This window comes from Symphalangus syndactylus, chromosome 7 (assembly GCF_028878055.3).
Source record: "Symphalangus syndactylus isolate Jambi chromosome 7, NHGRI_mSymSyn1-v2.1_pri, whole genome shotgun sequence".
Taxonomy (NCBI): domain Eukaryota; kingdom Metazoa; phylum Chordata; class Mammalia; order Primates; family Hylobatidae; genus Symphalangus; species Symphalangus syndactylus.
The window spans coordinates 107,073,389-107,095,723 of record NC_072429.2 but is presented as its reverse complement, the minus strand read 5'-3'; the positions used below and the strand labels follow the sequence as shown (position 1 = coordinate 107,095,723).

Below are 22,335 nucleotides of genomic sequence, written 5' to 3'. Positions count from 1 at the left end.
AGATAATGATATTGAGATAATATTTGAAGAAAAAATATGCATAGATACATACATTCATATATAAACACACGCACCAAAATATTTACAGATAAAATTATATGAGACTTAGAATTAGCTTCTAAATATTGTAAGGGAGGGGTAGAAAAGAATGTGGGTATTTAAACGAAACAATATTGGCCATGAGTTGCTGATTGCTGGATTGTTGAAACTGGGTAATACATACTGTCTCATTTGTACCCAAGGGATTTTAATTTATGGAGGTGACTAAGTGCTGGCACAAAAAGGCTAAAGCCATTGAAAGATTTTTATTACTTAATTTTCTGAAAGGAGGGGGCATGTCATGTCACACAGGGCCATAGGGGAACCATCAGTGTGGTCAAGAGGCAGAAGATAGGAGCAAGAGAAAAATATAGCCCAGAGCCTTTATTTGGGGTTTCCGTGGAAAAGGCAAAGTATGGCAGAGTAAACAGCTTAAGACTGGCCATTTTGAATAATTCTGGTGGGCTCTGGGCTATAGAGATGGTCTCTAGTTGACTGGTACCTGCCCTTGGGATGATTTTGAGCACAGGAAATATTGGCTCAATGCATGAGAGATAAAGAGATGGTTGGTTTGCATATGAGAGTCATGCTCCCAAATAAGTTGTTTATGACCTTTAAGAATTAACAGGTCTTGGCCGGGAGCGGTGGCTCATGCCTGTAATCCCATCACCTTGGGAGGCCGAGGCAGGCGGATCACCTCAGGTCAGGAGTTCGAGACCAGCCTGACCAACATGGAGAAACCCTGTCTCTACTAAAAATACAAAATTAGCAGGGTGTGGTGGCGCATGCCTGTAATCCCAGCTACTTGGGAGGCTGAGGCAGGAGAATTGCTTGAACTTGGGTGGCAGAGGTTGCGGTGAGCTGAGATCATGCCATTGCACTCCAGCCTGGACAACAAGAGCGAAACTCCATCTCAAAAAAAAAGAAAAAAAAAAAAAAGAATTAACAGATCTTGGGAGGGGCAGTCTCTCCTCAGGTGTGTAAGGCCCCCAAATGCCAGAGCATCAAGAACACAGAAAAGAAAATACAGTTAAGAAAGTTGGTCTGGCCTGGGCGCGGTGGCTCATGCCTGTAATCCCAGCAGTTTAGGAGGCTGAAGCGAGTGGATTACTTGAGGTCAGGAGTTTGAGACAAGCCTGGCCAACACGATGAAACCCAGTCTCTAATAAAAATACAAAAATTAGCTGGATATGGTGGTGCATGCCTGTAATCTCAGCTATTTCGGAGGCTGAGACAGGAGAATCGCTTGAACCTGGGAGGCAGAGGTTGCAGTGAGCCAAGATCACACCACTACACTCCAGCCTGGGCAACAGAGCAAGACTCCATCTCAAAAAAAAAAAAAAAAGTTTGTCCTGTGATTAATGTAAGCCAAATAGATAAAGAACCTAAGAAAACACAGAACACATACATGGTGTACATTATACTGTTTTCTCTATTATATATTTTGAGATTTTTCAAAATAAAAAGTTTTTAGTAAACTAGGAAGAACATTAGATAGCATGAGTGGACTGTGTTTCCAAAGAGCGTTACAATGGAACTCATTATATTGGGAAAAACTCTCAAACAGCATCTTTCCTCTACTCTCACACCAGCCACAACAATCAACACAGATGACTGCCATGATCAAATATGTGTGTGGGTTTCTCCTCCCAACACCAAGCAGCAGACACCAGCTAGGTGTCCTCCAATTCAATTCTGACACTGTTTACCTGGAGAGAGTGTCAGGTCCCACAGGCCGTGGTCTCAGTTCACAAGACTGCACCTGCTCCCTTCAGACACCAATCTCAAGTCTGAGCTTCTGGAACTTCTGACCCACTGGCTTCAAGTTGGGGTTCCCATGACCCCCTCTTTGTGTTCGATTAATTTGCTGGGATGGCTCACAGAACTCAGGGAAATACATACTTACATTTGCTGGTTTATTATAAAGGATACTACAAGGGATACAGATGAAGAGATGTGTAGGGTGAGGAATGCGGAAGGGACATAGAGCTCCATACCCTCCCTGGGCCCACTACTCTCCAGGAACCCCCACATGATCAGCTATCCTGAAGCTCTCTGAACCAAGTTTTCTTGTGTTTTTATGGAGCTTCATGACATCAGCATTCCTTCCCTCAGGGTATAGGGCAGGACCTTCTGAGGAGGGCCTTAAGATTCACAATCAGAAAGGCAGGGCAAGAGTAGAGTCCTGCCTTGGGGCAGGTGAATGGTGGGCAAGAGAAGGTCATAGGCCTGTCCCTGAGGTCTAACACACCCAACATTATTTAAAAATGACTGTAACAAGGGCTATGGGGGTTAGGAGCCAGGAGCTATAGATGAAAACCTATATATACATATATATAGGTATATATATATGTATATATAGATAGATAGATAGATAGATAGATAGATAGATAGATAGATACAGATATAGATATATCTTTTGTAATACCCTACAAGTACAGGCAAGCAAAGCAAAAATGGACAAATGGGATCCATAAAGTTAGAAGGCTTCTGCACAGCCTTCTAATTTATATACATAAATGGGTATATATATCATAACACATACCCATTTGACATGCTCTTTTGGAATATGACTGTTATGGTTTGAATGTCCTCACCAAAACTGATGTTAAAATTTAATTGCCACAGTAATGGTATTGGGAGTGGGACTTTTAAGAGGTGATTAGTCATGAGGGCTTTGCCTAGTTCCTCTACCACTGAATTTGCACTAGTCTTAATACCTATTTTGATCAATGGCAAATGTTATGCTTTGTGACTTCTGAAGCTGGGTCTTAAAAGTTATACATCTTCTATTTTTACTGCTTATAATGCACCTTCAGTAAATTCAGCCACTATGCTTTGGGGAAGCCCAGACAGCCACATGGAGAGAACTCTGTGGGGAAAAATCAAGGTCTCTGATGACAGCTCCAGCTGAGTGCTGAGTCCCCAGTCAGGAATCAGCAAATCTCCCACCATATGTGTGAGACTATGTTAGACCTCCAGCCATCCCAGCACCCTCATGACACCAAGACACCTCATGAAGAAGAAAAACTATGTAGCCAATCCCTGACTTCCTGATCCACAGAACCATGCACAAATGAACTATTTTTTGTTTTAAGCAATTAAGTTTGAGGTAATTTGTTACCTAGCAATATTACTTGAATGAAAAATCTAAGACTACCTTGCGAAGATAATTACTTCCCTATGAAAAGAAAATAAAGAACTCTAATACATGTGTAATCTTTAAATAAATTAATGAAAATAAAGAATTTCATTTAAACGCACATAAAAATTTACTTCATGATCCATGAAATGTAAGGGTTCAATTTCATTCTTCTGCATATGAAGATCCAGTTTTCCCAATATTACTTATTGAAGATACTGTCCTTTTCCCATTCTGTGTTCTTGACATCTTTATCAAAAATAAATTGACTGTAAATGAATGGGTTTATTTCTGGACTTTCTATGCTGTTTTATTGGTCTATGTGTGAGTTTTTATGCCATTACCTTGCTGTTTTGATAGCAATAGCTTTGTAATATACTTTGAAATCAGGTAGTGTGATGCCTCGAGCTTTGTTCTTTTTGCTCAGTTGCTTTGGGTATTTAGGGTCTTTTTTGGGTCCATATGAATTTTAGGATTGTTTTTTCTATTTCTGTAAAAAATGATGTTTGAATTTTGATAGGGTGGCATTGAATCTGTAGATCACATTAGTTAGTATGGACATCTTAATTCTTCCAGTTCATGAACACTAGATATCTTTTATTTGTGTCATCTTCTATTTCTATAGTTTTTAGTATACAGATATTTTACCTCCTTGGTTAAATTTACTCCTAAGATTTTGATTTTTTTTTAAATGTTTATGGGTACATAGTAGGTGTATATATTTATGGGCTACTTAAGATATTTTGGTATGGCATACAATGTGTAATAATCACATCAGGGTAAATGGAGTATACATCACTTGAAGGATTTGTCATTTCTTTGTGATACAAACGTTCCAATTATACTATTTTAGTTATTTTTAGATTTATAATAAATTATTGTTGACTAAAATCACCCTGTTATGCTGTCAAAGACTAGATCTTATGCATTCTATCTAACTATATTTTATACCCGCTAACCAGCCTCACTTCCCCACTCTCACAACCCTTCTCAGTATGTGGCAACATCCTTCCACTCTCTATCTCCATGAGTTCCATTGTTTTGATTTTTAGCTCCAGCAAATGAGTGAGAACATGCAAAGTGCGTCTTTCTGTGCCTGGCTTATTTCACTTAACATAATATCCTCCAGTTCCATCCATGTTGGTCCAAATGATAGGATCTCACTCTTTTTTTATGGCTGAATAATACTCCACTGTATATATGTACCACATTTTCTTTATCCATTCATGTATTGGTGGACACTTACCTAGATTCCACATCTTGGCTATTGTGAGTAGTGCTGCAATAAACATGGGTGTGCAGATATCTCTTCGCTATATTGATTTCCTTCCTTTTGGGTATATACCTAGCAGTGTGATTGTTGGATCATATGATAGGTCTATTTTTAGTTTTCTGAGGACCCTCCAAGCTATTTTCCATAGTGATGGTACTAATTTACATTCCCATCAATAGTGTATGAGGGTTAACTTTCTCCACATCCTCACCAGCATTTGTTATTGCCTTTCTTTTGGATATAAGCCATTTTAATGGGCATGAGATAATATTTCACTGTAGTTTTGATTTGCATTTCTCTGATTATCAACAATGTTGAGCACCTTTTCATATACCTCCTTCATATACTTGTCTTCTTTTGAAAAATGTGTCTTCATATCTTTTGCCCATTTTTTAATCTGATTATTAGATTTTTTTCCTATAGAGTTGTTTGAGCTCCTTATACATTCTGGTTATTAATCCTTTGTCAGATGGATAATATGCAAATATTTTTCCCATTGTCTGGGTTTTCTCTTTACTTTGTTGATTGTTTCCTTTGCTGTTCAGAAGCCTTCTAACTTTATGCATCCTATTTTCCATTTTTGCTTTGCTTGCCTGTGCTTGTAGGGTATTACACAAGAAATATTTGCCCAAACCAATGTCATAGTGAGTTTCCCCCAATGTTTTCTTTTAGTAGTTTCATAGTTTTGAGGTCATAAATTTGTCTTTAATCCATTTTGATTTGATTTTTGTACATGGTGAGAGATGGGAGTCTAGTTTTATTCTTCTGCATGTGGATGTCCAGTCTTCCCAGCACCATTTATTGAAGAGACTATTCTTTTGCCAATGTATGTTTTTGGCACCTTTGTTGAAAATGAGTTCATGGTAGATGTATGGATTTGTTTTTGGTTTGTCTCTTCTGTTCCATTGTTCTACATATCTGTTTTTATGCCAGTACCATGCAGTTTTGGTTACTGTAATTCTGTAGTATAATTTGAGCTCAGTCATGTGAGTTTTGCTGTTTTTGCTCAGAATGGCTTTGGCTATTCTGGGTCTTTTTGGGTCCATATAAATTTTAGGATTGTTTTCTATTTCTGTGAAGAATGTCCTTGGTATTTTGATAGGGTATGCAGTGGATCTGTAGATTGGTTTAGGTAGTATGAACATTTTAACAATACAATATTGATTATTCCAATCCATGAACATGGAATATCTTTCTATGTTTTTAGTGTCTTCTTTAATTTCTTGCATCAAAGTTTTATAGTTGCCATTGTAGAAATCTTTCATTTCTGTGGTTAAGTTTATTCTTAGGTATTTTATTTTATTGTGGCTATTTTAAATGGGATCACTTTCTTGATTTCTTTTTCAGATTGTTCACTGTTGGCGTACATAATAGAAATGCTATTGGTTTTTCTATGTTGATTTTGTATCCTGCAACTTTATGAATTTGTTTATCAGTTCTAATAGTTTTTTGGTGGAGCCTTTAGGTTTTTCCAAATATAAAATCATATCCTCTGCAAAAGAATAATTCAACGTCTTCCTTTCCAATTTGATGCCGTTTACTTCCTTCTCTTGTCTAATTTATCCAGCTAGCACTTCCAGTACTATGTCGAATAACAGTGGAAAAAGTGGGCACCTTTGTCATATTCTAGAACTTAGAGGAAAGGCTTTCAGTTTTTTCCCATTCTGTGTGATACTAGCTGTGGGTCTATTATGTCTGTTATGTCATATATGGCTTTTATTATATTGAGGTATGTTCCTTTTATACCGAGTTTTTTGAAGCTTTTTTTGGTAAAGGAATGTTGAATTTTTTCAAATGCTTTTTCAGCTTCAGTCAAAATGCTTATATGGTTTTTGTCCTTCATTCTGTTGATGTGATTTATCTCATTGGTTTGCATATGTTGAACTGTTCTTGCATCCCTGGGATAAATCCCACTTGATCATGATGAATGATCTTTTTAATATCTTGTTTAATTAAATGTGCTAGTTGTCAGGCCTCTGAGCCCAAGCCAAGCCATCACATCCCCGGTGACTTGCATGTATATGCCCAGATGGCCTGAAGTAACTGAAGAATCACAAAAGAAGTGAAAATGCCCTGCCCCACCTTAACTGATGACATTCCACCACAAAAGAAGTGAAAATGGCCGGTTCTTGCCTTAACTGATGACATTACCTTGTGAAAGTCCTTTTCCTGGCTCATCCTGGCTCAAAAAGCTCCCCCACTGAGCACCTTGCGACCCCCACTCCTACCCGCCAGAGAACAAATCCCCTTTGGCTGTAATTTTCCTTTATCTCCCCAAATCCTATAAAATGGCCCCACCCTTATCTCCCTTCGCTGACTCTCTTTTCGGACTCAGACCGCCTGCACCCAGGTGATTTTTTTGCTTTATTGCTCACACAAAGCCTGTTTGGTGGTCTCTTCACACGGACACGAGTGAAACTAGTATTTTGTTGAGTATTTTTGCATCAATGTTTATCAGGGACATTGGTGTATAGTTTTCTTTTTTTGACATGTCTTTGGTTTTGGTTTCAGGGTAATACTGGCCTCATAGAATGAGCTTGGAAGGAGTTCTTTCTCGGTTTTTTTGAATAGTTTGAGTAGGATTGGTATTAATTCTTATTTAAATGTTTGGCAAAATTCAGCAGTGAAGCCATTGGGCCCAAGGCTTTTCTTTGCTGGGAGACTTTTTATTACAGCTTTTTTTGTTGTTGTTGTTATTTTGATTCTACAGTAAAAACAAAATCAATGGCCAAATGACTCAACTGCGATTGTGCCAGTGAGAACCTCAGGAACCTAGCAGAAGATAACGCTGGGAAGGGTTCAAGGAGCTAAGCCGAGATTTTTGGCTGCCCACCACAGGTAAGAGAAATTTTGGAGTTTAAATCTAGCCAAGTTAGAAGGGCTTGGTAAAGACTTTAGGCTTTCCATTGAATTAGGAATAGAGACTACATGCATCAAAAGAGCATCAAGACTAAAACATAGACTTGTCTTGACGAGGAAAAACCAGACCTCCCCCAGTTAAAAGCAATCTATCTGTAATTTAACTGCCTGCTAGAACAAGACTCACCACTTTTCAGAGGAAGATCTAGAGTCTCTGCAATCTATCACTCAAAGCATAACAAAAAAAAAATTACTAGACGTGATGAAATGGGAAAATGTGACTTATACTAAATAGAAGGTGACCAACCAAGGACCTAGGTGTTAGAATTGGCAGAGAGAGACTTTAAAATAACTATGACAAATATGTTAAAACATCTACAGGAAAAGGTGGATATAACATATAAAGAAATGGGTAAATGAAGACTAAAGATTGGAAAAGCAGAAATGAAACTGATTTTATTCACAGGCAACATGGTTCTATATGACTCCAAAAATCTATTAGCTCCAGTAAGTGTATTCAGCAAGGCTGTAAGATACAAAGTCAGTGTTTCTATATTGTTTCAATGAACAATTGGAAAATAACATTTAAAAATAAATACCCTTTATAATAGTGTCAAAAATATAAAAATGTATAAGAATAAGTTTAAGAAAAGGTATAAAAGATCTCCAGTTTGAAAACCACAAAACAGAAAAAAAGAAATTAAGAAGCTTAATAAATGTATGTATATGTCATGCACTTGGTTGTTTGCAAGACTCAATATTGTAAAGCTGTTCTTCTCCCCTAAGTGATCTTTAAGATTGACGTACTTCTAACTCAGAATGGGTTTTTGGTGGAAATTAATAATCTAACATGAAATGTTATGTTATATTGCAAATGCAAGGACCTAAGATAGTCAAAATCTTGAAAAAAGTAAAAGAAAAATGTTGGAGGACTTAGGATAACTGATTTTAAGACTTATTATAGCACTACCTTAATTAAGACAGTGTGTTATTTGCTTTAGAAAAGGCCAATAGATGAATTAAACAGAATAAAAAATCCAGAAATAGACCTTCCCATATATTCAGCCAATTGACAAATATATTGGCAATTCAATAGGGGAAAGAAAATCTTTTCAGTAAATGATGCTGTAACAACTGTATATTCTGACCTGTATATCACAATGTATTAAAATTTTACCTGAGCCAGGCTCAGTGGCTCATGCTTGTAATCTCAGACCTTTAGGGGGTCCAGTTGGCAGGATTGCTTGAATCCAGGAATGCAAGACTAGTTGGGCAATGTAGTGAGACCCTATCTTTAAAAAAATTGGCCTTAAGTGGACTGTTAATCTAAAACTAAAATAGAAAATTGTAAAGTCCCTAGAAGGAAGCATAAAGAATATCTTTGCAGTCACGGAATAGGCAATGAACTTTGGTATATAAAAAGCACTAACTATAAAAGAAAAAAAATTATAAAATGGACTTTATCAAAATTAGAAACTTCTGCTAATCCAAAGATACTTTTAAGAAAATGAAAATGTAACTCACTACTAAGGCTTAGCGGAATTATATTACACAGGTTGGATGTAATGAAGAGAAGGGTTTAATGAAGGTCTCTTTATTTTAGACTCTTGCAGAAGAAAAATAAATAAATATGATAAATCTAAAAAGTGAGACTTGAAAAATGGGCAAGAGAGGTGGAAGTTTAAATACTAATGTTAATATCATCTTACATCAAAAGTGTAGTGATAAATTTGACAGTTGATGGAATAATCAGTAGCAATTTCAGTATAATATTTAAAGCTAGAAAGTAACAAATAGAAATCAAAATAGTGATATAATTATTAAAACTGATAGTAAGGAAAAAGAAATAGGAAGTAAATGAGTGAACTAAATCTTTACTCTCTATAGCTGGGAGTCAACAAATGATATCCAAAGTTGATAAACCAAGAAAATGTCAGTAAAATCATGTTATTTGGAGTCATCTGTGTAAATAATTGTGAGAAAACAAACATTTAACCTCTGGAAAAATGGTTTAGGAATGGAAAAGAACAGAGAAGGGAACTTTGCTTTTTGTTTTATGTCATTCTCTAACATTAGGTTTTTTCCCCATGCATGTGTATATATTGGCTTTTTTTAGACAAATATGGTAGATAGATAATAGGAAGGGGGGAGGATAGGATGGAGAGAGGAACACCTACATACCTAGAGGTTCTCACTGCATAGTGAGATTTCAGGTGATTTTTTTCTTCATTATACCTTTTTGTAATGGCTTGGATATTTTACAAAGAGTAGGTAATATTTTTATAAACATAGGAGGAAAATAAACTGTTTCTCCTTTGTAAAAAAAGAAAATCTTAAATTAAAACAAAAATCAACCTTGCTGAGTATTTTATTGCCTCCTGGAAAATAACATCTGGTGGTTTTGGAGCTATCTTGTGGGAAAACACTTTTCATAATGTCAAAGTATTATTAACTTCTTGATTTGCATCAGGGTGTTACATTGAAAACAAACCACTGTTCTTTCAGTGGATGAAGTCCGGAGAGTCCTCAGCCTCAAAATGCCACGTAGGACTGAAGAATAGTTGCCTACTACTTAAGCAGAAAGTTCTCACAATAATAGAATTGCTGTCAAATAACACTGAGTTCTTTGCAATTGCTATGGAAGTAAAGAAATCCAAAAAATACCCTTATGGCAATGTCTTTACAATTTGTACTGACATAAGCTCTTTTGGGATTCTTCTCTAAGATTAGGTTTACACCCATAATTATGTCATCACGTATGCAGAAGTGTCATTTTTTGCTCAGTTCATGTAACTTGTTTATAAGCCTGGGAGAGCAATAGCCAATGGTGATGTTCAGAGCCATCTGCCACTTAGATACCAAAACCTGTCGTAGTGTTCCCACTAGAGCTGTGATGTTGGTTCATCTCTATCTTAAATTAGGTGTGTAGGGAGTAAATTACATGCCCATAGGAATGCATTTTATAGCAAACAGAGTAGTATTCCAAAAACTAGTCATCAGGTTATCTTGGCTATTGTACATGCAGCACATCTGGGAATTATTCTCAGGAAAACATTGGGTAGAAGCTCTGACTAGTGGCTTGGACTTTGTTTGACTACTGCAAGGACTGGAAAAAAAAATAAAGCACATATAAAGCTACATTGTGTAATCTACCAAAGTTAACTCCAGGATACTAATACTGAAACGTTGATCATGAATTTTCATTGATTTTGTTAGATTATATTAATGGGTTATGATAGATTCCTTCACAAATGGCATCAAAATGTTTCCAATTCTCTCATTTCTTTGGTCACAAATCTGGGCCAAGTATTTACAATACAATTTTTGCTATAGATTGCATTTTCTAAAAATTGAATTTCTAAGAACCTTGCTTAAAGAAATACCGCAAAATAGTTAAAAGCAGGGATTTTGAGGTCAGACAACCTGAGTTTGAATCCTTTAAGCTCCATTTGCTGTATGACTTTACTCAACACACTCAGTGTGAACCTCAGTTTTCTCATCTATAAAATGGAAGTAAAGTATAAATTATGGAGTGTTATAAAATTAAGGTAATTTATATAAATCACCTAGGGTAATGATTCCCAAGTTGTGTGCACATTGGATTTTCCTGAAGAGTTTCAAAATATATTGATCTCTGTGTCTCATCCCAAGTGATTGTGATTTAAAAATTTTTTTAAGGTCCCCAAGTGATGCTACTGTGCAGGCAAGTTTGGGAATCCTTGACCTAGTGCATAATAGTACCTGCATACAGGTGCATATGCTCCAAGTGTTTTACAATGTTATCTAATTTAAATGTTTGTAACAATCCTAACAAGCACGCACCATAGTATCCTCAATTTCCAAGTGATAAACTGAAATTTAGAGATATTTGGTAACAGAAGCAAAGCCAGATAGCTACTACAAGGCAGAGTCAATATTTAAAGCCAGTTCATCTGAATCCAAAGTTTAGGCTCTCAGTTATAATGCTGTCTAGCCTCAAGAGAATTTCCTATTCGTAAGTTTTTCACACTCAACTGAGGTAGAGTATATTGACAATATCAGTTTCACAAGAAGGAAAAGAAAGACCCAGAGTTAATAGTACCTACTCAGTAAGTCGTGGAAACAACCCACTTTTTAATCACTTCTCACAATGGTCTCAAGCTAATGGTTGGGCTGAAAGGATGGCAAAGACTACTGAGGGTTGTTGCAGAGAATTGGATAAGAAGATTAGCTATGTTTCTCATTTATAAACATGTCATTTCATGTTACTAAATAGTCCTCAATTCTATTGAATTTTTAATGGAGTTTTGCATTAAAACTCCCTCAAGTTTCTTTCTAGATGCATCAGGGACTCAAAAGACAAAGGTAACTTCTGAAAGTTATACTCAGCACTTACTTGTCATGTATCTATGCTACAGTAATTAGTATTTATCAAGAACTGGACTAATGTGGGTTCCAGCCACAATAATTGAAACATGGTCTAAGTTCAACAAAGTCCAAGGTGCAAGTAATAAAATATCACCATATATTACCTGTGACCACATCCCTCACAGAGCCATCTTGAACTGAATTTTTGATTCCATCTTCTCAGGACCAACTAGAATAACTGAGAGATATTTTCTATTCTCTGCCATAATACCTGAGTAACCGACTAAAGAAGAACAAAGTTGGAAGACGAATACTATCTGATTTCAGGGCACGATGGTACTCAAGATAGTACAGAATTGGCATAAAGATAGACAAACAGATCAATGGAACAGAATAGAGAGTCCAGAAATAAATCCATACGTGCATAGGCAACATTTTTGACAAAGGTCCAAAGGCAATGCAATGGAAAAAGGATAATTGTTTTCAACAAATGTTTCTGAAACACTTGAATATGCATATATAAAAAGCCTACTCTGATTCATACTCTTTACCATATACAAAAATTAAGTCAAAATGGATCAAATATTTAATGTAAAACCTTAAAACTAAAAAACTTCTAAATAAGAATATAGTATAAGACCTTTGAGATCTTGCGCTTTTGGTTAGACAAATATTTCTCTTTTTTGAGACAGGATCTCACTCTGTTGCCTAGGCTGGAGTGCAGTGGTGCAATCACAGCTCACTGCAGCCTCAAATTCCTGGGCTCAGGTGATCCTCCTGCCTCAGCCTCCAAAGTACTGGGACTACAAGCATGCACCACCACACCCACCTAACATATTATTATTATATTATTATTTGTAGAGACAGGGTCTCACTATGTTGCCCAGACTGATCTTGAACTCCTCCTGGCCTCAAGCTGTCCTCCCACCTTGGCCTCCCAAAGGCACAATCCATAAGAGAAAACAATAAAATGAAATGTAATATTTGCAAATCACATATCTGATATGGGACTTATAGTCAGAATATAAAAAGAACTCTCAAAACTCAATAATAAGAAAACAACCCATTAAAAAAAAAAGAACAGATACTTCATCAAAGAAATATATGAATAGGAAATGAGCATATTAAAAGATGCTTAATATCATTAGTCCTTAAGTAAGTGCAAATTAACACCACAATGAGATACTACTGACCACCCAACAGTCTACCATGAAAATAACTGACCATACCAGGTATTGGTGAGGATGTAGAACAACTGGAATTGTCATTCACCAGTGGTGGAAATTGAAGTGGCTCAGCCACTCTGGAAAAAATTTGGACAGCTTCTTAAAAAGTTAAACACACATCTACTGTATGATCCAGCCATTTCACTCCTAGGTAATTACACAAGAAAAATGAAAACATATGTTTGAATGGAACCATAGAAAAATTTGTATACAACTATTTACGGCACTTTTATTTGTAATAGCCAAAAACTGGAAATTATGCAAATGCCCCATCAACAGGTGAGTGGATCAGCAAATGTAGTATATCCATTCTTCAGGAATGAAAAGTAATGGATACATACAGCAACATGAGTGAATCCCAGAATAAAAAAGTAAAAAAAAAGCCAAACAATAAAAGCGTAAATACTCTGTGCATAATTTCATTTATATAAAATTTTAGAAAATGCAAACTAATGTATAGTGACAGAAAGCAGATCAGTGGTTGCCTGCGCTGGGGAAGGGAGGTAGGAAGAATTAAAAAGAGGCATGAGCATTATCCAAAGCGAAATTAATGCAGAAACAGAAAACCAGATACCACATATTCTGACTTGCAAGTAAGAGATAAACAGTGAGTACACATGGACACAAAAATGAGAACAATAAACATTGGAGATTCCAAAATTGGGGAGGGTAGGAGTGGGGGAAGGGTTGAAAAATTACCTATTGAGTACTATGCTCATTACTTAGGAGACTAGCTCATTAGAAGCCCAAACCTCACCATCACACAACATACCCGTGTAACGAACCTGCACATGTACCCCCTGAATCTGAAATTCAAATAAATAAATAAAAAGAAGCATGAGGAAACTTTTGGACATAATGGATATGTTTATTATCTAGCTTGTGGTGATGGTTTTACAGGGGTATGCATACATCGAAACCCACACTTTTTTTTACTTTACTGTGGTAAGAGCACAACATGAGACCTACCCTTTTAGCAAACTTTTAAGTGTACAATATATTACTATGGACTATTATATATTTTTATGCACTTAAATATATGCAGTTTGTTTTATGTCAATTATACTTCAATAAAGCTGATAAAAATTAAAATAAAAAAACTCTTTTTGCTTAAAGACTTCATTAGCTAAATAGAAGCATTGCCAAGTATGGCAAGGATATTTTTGTTTTATATTGTTTCTTTTGATTATAAGCTGCAGTGATTACTGATAGGGTTAGATTTCTCATTTTTCAGTAATAAAAGATCACTGTATTAAAAGCCTGTTTCATTATTTAAAGACACTATTTTAATCAATTATCTGGGAGAAAATAAAAACTCCTTGTACCTCAAAAAGAAATTAGCTATACCACATATCAAAGAAGATTGCATAAAATTTTACGATGCCAATTGTTTTAAAATTCAGTAACTGGCAAGTGTATTCAACAGTTTGCAGATTTATCTCAGGTATTCTGACCCATTTATTAAATCAGGCAATTACAAAAGAGCACCCCCAGTGAAAACATGCATTCTCATGAATAAAGATATATCCGCCACACTCAAGTACATTTAATATCAGACCTTCCGTTTCTGAAGCTTTGTTTGTCCTTTTTGGCCTTTCTTTTCAAAAGGTAAATGGCACAGCTGATTCTTTAAAGACAAAGTTACATTTCAATAAGCTGGTCTTGGGATTTGTTGTTCATGTTCTGTGCTTGCAGTTATTTATTGCTTTATAAAGGTTATAGGTAGGTAAATATGGCTAAAGGTTGATAAAACAGAACATTTTACAGAACACCCTATTGGTTTAACATATTAAAACTTTTAGCATTTAAAATTATTTTAAAAGATGAATATCTTAGAGTTATGAGACCTGAGATATTCATAGCATATCTAAATGGGAATAGATGTTTTTCAAATACTGACAGAGAAGATCCCATTACTTGCTTTTGTAATCTAGCTTATGGTAATACTACCCTGAAAAAAAGGTCTAAAAGTAAAATCCTGTTTATTTAGAATTCTGAGTAATGAGATTATAATAATTAAATATTGTGGCTTATAGGAATTGCCATATATTATATACCTGGATTTCAAATTTTTCAAATAAGTCAAATATAAAAGGCACTAAAATGATACTCTACAATACCTAAAAAATTTTTGAAAAAAAAAGATAAAGTGAGAGGAATCACTCTACCACAATGTTAAGACCTATTATATAGCTATAGTAATTGAATGGTGTGCTATTGATAGAGGAAAATGTGGGTAGTTTGATGGAATAGAATAAAGAACCCAGAAATAGCCTACCCTATGTCAATAGCCATATCCTGGTTGTTACATTATACTTTTGCAAGCTACTGCCATTAGGGGACACTGGGCAAAGGGTACAAAGGATTTCTCTGTATTATTTCTTACAACTGAATATGAATCTCTAATTATCTCAACATAAAAAATTTAATTTTAAAAAGACAACAAAAAGAATTTAAAAAATAAAATACGTTTCTGGTTGGTTTTAAAATAAAATACAAGATTTTACAGTTTTGACAGGGGCTTTCATTATGAGGATGAGTTATACATAGGACTATAAAAAAGGTCTTCTTTTTTTTCTTTCTTTCTTTTTTTGAGACAGAGTCTCGCTCTGTAGCCCAGGCTGGAGTACAGTGGCACAGTCTCGGCTAACTGCAACCTCCGCCTCCTGGATTCAAGCAATTCTCCTGCCTCAGCACCCTGAATAGCTGGGATTACAGGCATGCACCATGGCTGGCTAATATTTGTAGTAGAGATGGGGTTTCACCATGTTGGCCAGGCTGGTCTCAAACTCCTGGCCTCAAGTGATCCACCCACCTTGGCCTCCTAAAGTGCTGGAATTGCAGGTATGAGCCACTGCACTCAGTCAAAAAGGTCTTATTATTTGAAATTTCTAGTTAATTGGGTTTTCAATGAATGGGCATTACCATACACATAATTACATTAATAAGACCTCTGGTAGTTCTGGCAATTACCCCGTAATCTTTTCCAGGGGCCAGGAAGGTGAGCCTTAGTTAGGTGTCAACCTGGAAAGCTGCTGGTGTCTCCATGTACAACCTGTGTTTAGGTCATCTGTGCAGTTATCATGTAATGCAGTAAGAAAAAGATATTCTTCATCAGAGCACCAGAATACTTAGATTTTGCCTGCATCTATTCCATAATCTTGAAATATATAAGTAACATTGTCAAGAATACACAAAATGGAAACAACTCATTAAAATATTTACATGAAATTACTTTTGCACACTATGTAGGCAAGTAATCCAACCTAAAATGTTATAATGGATGTTATATTTGTGAAGGTTTGTTTTGGTTTGGTTTTTCCCTAAAGTAAGATCTTTCCTGTGTTTTAGAAGAGATTAATATTATAATAGTGAGCTGGTAAAAATGCAATACATTTTCAATTAGATAAAAAATTTTAAAACATGATCTCATAAACTTTTAGAGCTTTATCATTTTTTTCTGCCACTCCATTCCCACTGCAACCATCTTGATTCATGCCTTTACCTCACTTGACTTGTCCGAACAATTTAAGCCGCTTAATGATTGTTTTGCCTCTGACCTATTTCTCACCTCTCACCCCTAATCCATCCTCCAGACTACCCTAGGTGATTTTCCTAATAAGCAATCTGCTCATACCCTCTCTGCTGGAAAACTAGTCATTGCTTCTGATTGCCTAAAATACAAAGTCTAAACTTTGCTTCACATTTGAGGTCCTCTGAAATCTAGGCCCAACTTACCTTGCTAGTCTTATACGTACCACTCTTAAATGCCCCTCCCATGCTCTATACAGGCCATACTTTGTGTTGTCAGAACACACCATGCTTTTCCTCATGCAAGTTCTTCCATCTAGAATGTCCATCTTTGTCTCTGCCTGGTTAATTATCTCACTTCCTCACTGAAGCTGTCCTCAACATCCTAAGACAGTTCATCACTTCTTTTTGCTCTCACAGGATTTTGTATGGAATAATAACTACTATTTACTGAGCGCTTACTAGGTACCAGGCACTGTGCCTAACTAAGCATTTTACAGACGTGATCTCATTTAATCTTCCCAGCAGCCCTATGAGGTAATCTGGCCTTTTTATGGTGTCTTCTCATTCATTGTTTTCCTGTCTATATCCTCATTAGAAGAGACTAATCTTACCCATCTTATCTGAACAACCTCCTACTATAAAAGTCTGATCAAATTAGGCACTCAATAAATGTTTGTTGAGTGAATGACTGTTGGAATGAGTCTAGTAAAATACACAAATTCAATAGGGCACTTTAAAAAGTAACTTCTTATAGAAGATTGACTTTACCATAGTCAAATGCAGCCAGAACCCTGAGAATATGCTTCCTAATCCAAGTAGGTCTCTCCTTGCCTCTGGCATGCTGCTTGAAATCCCCATAGTCCTCAAAAATGCCTTCAATTTCTTTATTTTTTATTCTTACTGCCACCAACCTAGATTAGACCCCGTCTTGTCTCTTGCTTTATCTACTCATCCACTTTCAGAATCTGTCATCTTTATTACTTTATACGATAGAAAAGATCCATCCTCCTAAAATACAAGTCAGACTATATATTTCTCGGCCACATGCGGTGGCTTGCACCTGTATCCTCACACTTTGGGAGGCCGAGGTGGGCAGATAGCTTGAGCCCAGTTCAAGACCAGCCAGGCAACATGGCGAAACCCTGTCTCTACAAAAAAAATACGGAAATTAGCCAGGCGTGGTGGTGGGCGCCTGTAGTCCTAGCTACTCAGGAGGCTGAGGTGGAGGTGGTAAGGTAGAGGATCACCTGAGCCTGGGAGGTCAAGGCTGTAGTGGGCTGTGATTGTGCCACTGTACTCCAGCCTGGGTGACAGAGTGAGAGAGACTCTGTCAAAAAAGAGAAAGAAAGGAAGAAAAAAAAGAAGGAAGGAAGGAAGGAAGGAAAAGAAAGAAAGGAAAGAAAGGAAAGAATGAAAGAAGAAAGAAAGAAAGAAAGAAAGAAAGAAAGAAAGAAAGAAAGAAAGAAAGAAAGAAAGAAAGGGAAATAAAGGAAAGAAAGGAAGAGAAGAAAAAAGAGAGAGAGAGATTATATATTTCTCTTGCTCAAAAAACGTACCTTGGCTGGGGGCAGTGGCTCACGCTTGTAATCCCAGCACTTTGGGAGGCCGAGGCGGGCGGATCACGAGGTCAGGAGATCGAGACCATGGTGAAACCCCGTCTCTACTAAAAATACAAAAAAAAAAAATTAGCCAGGCCCACGTGGTGGTGGGCGCCTGTAGTCCCAGCTACTCGGAGAGGCTGAGGCAGGAGAATGGCGTGAACCCGGGAGGCGGAGCTTGCAGTGAGCCGAGATTGCGCCACTGCACTCCAGCCTGGGCGACAGAGCGAGACTCCGTCTCAAAAACAAAAACAAAAACAAACAAACAAAAAGTACCTTTTCTAGAAGGAGTCTTTTCTCCCAGCCTGAATTTCGGAAATCTCCACAGTCTGGCCCCAGATTTATCTACCACTACATTCTAAATCGTATAGTCCAATCAACCTGAAAGAGTCTCCATTCTTACCTCTATGCCTTCATTTATTGTAATCTTTCTGCCCATCTGGGCTGCCTCTTTCTCCACAATGTCTATAACAATTCTATCTCTTCCGTGACGCTTTTCTAGAACACACCAGTCAGATATAACCACTTTTTCCCCCATATGCTTATTCCACTGACAGCGTGTAAGAGACATTTTGAATTTTAAACTATCTCGCATAGTCTAAATTTAGCTCTGAGCAATCAAGTATACCTTTTCAGTTAACTGCCTGCCTCATAAGTGATCTCCTTTTTTGAACGTGTCTTCTTCCCCATACGAGGTGAGTCCTTTGCAGCTGTGCTTCTACCAGATTAGCCTCTTTCTTGGAACATAAGCAAGTCAATTGGGAATGGAAACCTGATCATGCTGGGCTGGCTAGATTCTCTCCAGAGACTATGTACTTAGGACAAAAAAAAAAAAAAAAAAGCTTTTTAACCTAAGTCTGTCTCCTAAATGGAGGAGCTGGGAACTAGAGAATTGTTGCCCATAACCAGTAGTAATATATCTGTGAGAGTGGGTCCCACCAGACTGACCTCTTTGCTTACATTAGTAAAGGCAGCCCTGGCCGGGCATGGTGGCTCACGTGCTGGGAGGCTGAGGCAGACAGATTGCTTGAGCTCAGGAGTTTGAGACCAGCCTAGGCAACATGGGGAAACCATATCTCTATGAAAAATGCAAAAATTAGCCAGGCTGGCGTGGTGTCACGCGCCTGTAGTCCCAGCTACTTGGGAGGCTGAGGTAGGGGGATCACTTGAGCCCAAGAAGTTGAGGCTGCAGTGAGCTGTGTTCGCAAGACTGCACTTCAGCCTGGGTGACAAAGTGAGACGCTTGTCTGAAAACAAAACAAAACAAACAAACAATAGAAAAAGGCAGCCCTCTAGGTAGGTGCAGCTTCAGATGCTGGGCCCAAATGTATAATGTATGCAGTGACCTTGGGTAGCCACAGTACTGTCCTTTATAGCTACAGAGGCAGAAAGCTGGCTGCTGAAAGAGCAGGATGGACCAGATATGTGAGGGCAAAAACAAAGAATAAACAGAGAGAGAGAGAGAGTACTTGAGAGTGTGCTGCTGTCGGTTCCTGTCAGCTTTCCTGATACTGGGTATAGACCCTATAGAAACACCGTTGCTTGTGTTTTTCTTGGGAAAATCCAGTATTCTTTCAATAAACTCCCTTTTTAGTTCAAGGGCAAAATAATTCCTGTTTTAGGCATCTAATCCCTCAAGGCCCAGGGTAGCTTTTTAGAGTAACTAGCAATGTCAGGCACCTGGTGGACACATGTTGAATGTAGATTGGACCACCGGTTTTTAGCCTTGACTGTAGATTAACAATACCTGGAATACTTTTAAACCTACCCATGCCTATGCTCTGGTTTCTCTTCAAAACGAATAAACCTACCCATGCCTGCATCACACGGGAGACCAATTGAATTCAAAGCGGGTTAGATGAGAGGGCACACTCATTGGTATTTTTTAAAGCTTCCTTTAACCCATTTGAGATTAGTGTTCATCTTCATTTGGTTAGATGTTATAAAACTACATATACTGAGGGAGAGCTGGTACCATACTAAGCCATTTTCATTTACTAACTCATCTATGTTGAATCAGTTATCAGATTACACCATCTGGGGAAAGAATCGAATAGTTAGGGTAAGGGTTGCATTGGGAGTGGTGGAGGCAAGTGTATAAAAGAAAGGAAGGACAGGCACTGAGTTTAGTACATATTTGTACCAAACAGCAAATTACCAGGGCACAAGGAGTAGCTGCATAAGCCAGCAGCTGATCAAGCAGAAGGAAATGGGGTTACCACAGTCTATTTCATTTCAAAATTATGAAATTCTAATTTTAAAAATATTTTATTTTTAAAAAATTTGCTACAATTTTAGTTTGAAGGTCAAGCCAAGACAATGTGACATCCTGGTGAGATCAGCATAATCTCAAGGTCAGCATTAAAGCCCTGTATCTAATTATTAGTTCTATATCAATAATTTAATGAGAAATGATGTCATTATTAGGAGGCAGCATAAACTTCTAAGAATACTAAAATGTATATATTTTTTTTTTTTTTTTTTTTTTGAGACGGAGTCTCGCTCTGTTGCCCAAGCTGGAGTGCAGTGGCGCAATCTCGGCTCACTGCAAGCTCCGCCTCCCGGGTTCACGCCATTCTCCTGCCTCAGTCTCTCCGAGTAGCTGGGACTACAGGCGCCCGCCACCACCCCCGGCTAATTTTTTGTATTTTTAGTAGAGACGGGGTTTCACCGTGGTCTCGATCTCCTGACCTCGTGATCCGCCTGCCTCTGCCTCCCAAAGTGCTGGGATTACAAGCGTGAGCCACCGCGCCCGGCTAAAATGTATATTTTTAAGGCTCTTTTCTTGATTTTTCCACACCTCTCCCTGAAAGCAAATATGACTACATCTTGCTTAAAATGTTAGACTGTGCCTCTTCTTAATGTATTGTCTTGTATTGTGGCTGTTTCAGTGCTGTCTTTCGCTTTCTATTAATTACAAGCTCCTGGAGAAAGCAGTCATGATTTTAACCTTTGTAGCCCCCATAAGAACCATTCTTCAATTTATAGCATGTTACTTATATGTGTTGTGTTAGATATATCAGTTAGGCATAAGTTCTGCTGCAAATAATGGTAAGCCCTACCACAGTGGCTGAAACTATGGCTTTATTTTTCTCATATAACAAGAAATCCAGATACAGGCAGGCCAATGTTGGTGCAGCTTCTCAAGGAAGCATTAGGGACACACATTCTTCTCGTCTTCCTGCCTCTGCTGTCCTAAGTATTTAGCCTGTCATTTTATGTTTACAAGTTGCCTGCTGCACCTCTAGGCACTGCATTTGTTGAAGGCAAGAAAGAGACAGGTTCAAAAGACCAAAAGGGGCTGGGCACAGTGGCCATCTGTGTAATCCCAGCATTTTTGGAGGCCAAGGCGGGAGAATTGCTTGGGCTCGGGAGTTCGAGACCAGCCTTGCCAACATGGTGAGACCTCGTCTCCACAAAAAATACAACAAAATTAGCCAGTTGTGGTGGCACATGCTTGTAGCCCCAGCTACTCCGGAGGCTGTGGTGGGAGGATCACATGGGCCTGGGAGGTAGAGGCTGCAGTGAGCTGTGCAATTGCACCACTGCACTCCAGCCTAGATGACAGAGAAAGACCCTGTCTCAGAGAAACAAACAAACAAAACAAAACAAAAAGACCAAAAGGAATATTCCAGTCCAGTCTATCCTAAAAGTTTTCCTGGAGTCCCAGCCAGCAACAGCTCATTGATCAGAACTAGACACATGGTTACTCCTGGGCCAATACTGGAAGATGTCTAGGAAGAAAGAAATTGTGGATAGGGGTTGGGTCAGCCAGAAACATTGTACCACAAGGTTTGAGTCTAATTGGAGCTGAAAGGAATACTAAAGATTATTTGGCACCCCCTACTGAGATCTGACAGTTGAGAACAGTGGCCCAGAAATGTCTGAGATCCATAGCCAGGTAATGACAGAAGAGAGACTAACCAAAGATTCAGTTATTATAATTCCTAGGCCATTTCACATTCCATGTATCTATACATGGACCATTAGAACTACCTGTTTTAGAAGCTACAATTCATTTCCAAAGATGGAATTTAGAACATTGGAACTTTATTTCAGCTGTCTGCAAAATAACCTCCCCCTTCCTGTAAATCTTCATAGCAACAAGTGGGAAGAAAGATCCTCCAGTCCTTTGACTTGAAAGAAGACAAAATAAACTGTTCAAAATTTCGGTAGGACATGTCCTTCATCAGCTGTCCTCTTGCTCTTTATAATATGGGAGGTTGTTTTTAAAATCTTGAATGCATAACAAATTCAATAAACAATGAAAATTCAAAAGTGTTCAAGTGTAATCCCAGTTTGCTCTTCTTCCTTAGT

At 37.7% G+C, this 22,335-nt stretch overlaps 1 long non-coding RNA gene across 1 annotated transcript in view; it reads right to left on the bottom strand.

Annotated features, from left to right (window-relative positions):
* Nucleotides 1-22,335, bottom strand: part of LOC134737133 (uncharacterized) — a 69,029-nt gene that overhangs the window by 720 nt on the left and 45,974 nt on the right. The window lies entirely within an intron of this gene.